The sequence below is a fragment of the Octodon degus genome, unplaced genomic scaffold, assembly GCF_000260255.1.
Source record: "Octodon degus isolate 3935 unplaced genomic scaffold, OctDeg1.0 scaffold00400, whole genome shotgun sequence".
NCBI classification, from domain to species: Eukaryota; Metazoa; Chordata; class Mammalia; order Rodentia; family Octodontidae; genus Octodon; species Octodon degus.
The window spans coordinates 442,732-443,627 of record NW_004524976.1 but is presented as its reverse complement, the minus strand read 5'-3'; the positions used below and the strand labels follow the sequence as shown (position 1 = coordinate 443,627).

At 41.0% G+C, this 896-nt stretch overlaps 1 protein-coding gene across 1 annotated transcript in view; it reads left to right on the top strand.

The window, feature by feature from the left end:
• The window catches only part of LOC101588615 (antigen WC1.1-like), a 343,741-nt gene that overhangs the window by 13,095 nt on the left and 329,750 nt on the right, over positions 1 to 896 (top strand). The gene's annotated exons all lie outside the window — the stretch shown is intronic.

Here is an 896-nt window from a genome sequence, read left to right as displayed (position 1 = left end):
TAATCCATTTTGACTTTAGTTTAGTACATGGTGATAGACACGGGTCAAGTTTGAGTTTTCGGCATGTAGAGAGCCAGTTTTTCCAGCACCATTTTCCATTTGGAATTTAATACAGTTTAAGGGGATGTATTTTTTAAGGGTATGAAGTTGACCAATGGTGGCTTTATAATAGATAATTTTGACTGGATTGAGAAACGCTGAAAGATCTTTAGTAAAATGTCCTCCTGGGTCTTTCTGGGTCATGAGACATGACTTGAGGGACTATATGAGGTCCTTGATCTCTTCCTTCTTGGTTCTACTTCTACCTCTCTGCTTCTGGGCTTATTAAGGTGAGCAGCCTTTTCCTGCCCTGCCTTCCTGCTATGAGGTTTCTGCTTTGGAGCCACATGGCAGTGGACTGAAACTTCTAATACTGTGAGCTAAAATAATCTTTTTTTTATTAAAGTTCTGCATGGCAGGCTAGGGATATAGCCCAGTGGTAGAGTGCTTGCCTAGCATGCCAAAGGCCCTGAGTTCAATCCTCAGTACCACACACACAAAAAATGTTCTGAATGGCAGGTATTTTGACCTAGCAATAAAATCTCAATAAAATAAACCTACAGAGACAGCTTAAGAATCCAGACTTTGATTCAGTACACCTGTGTCCTAGAGAAATAGGTGTAGATCAAGGTAGGATGTCTGAAGTTACCACTTTAAAATAGCAGATTAGTAGTTGTGCTGTTCATTTCATTTTAGTGGTTTGCCTTGAAAAGACAACCTTTATGGGCTTGTTAATAAAGGAAATCTCGGGGCTAGGGTGATGGCTGGGGCTAGGGAGATGGCTCAGTGGAATAAGTACTTCCCTGGCAAGTGCAAGGGCCTGAGTTCAATCCCTGGTTCTGCAAAAATTAAATAAA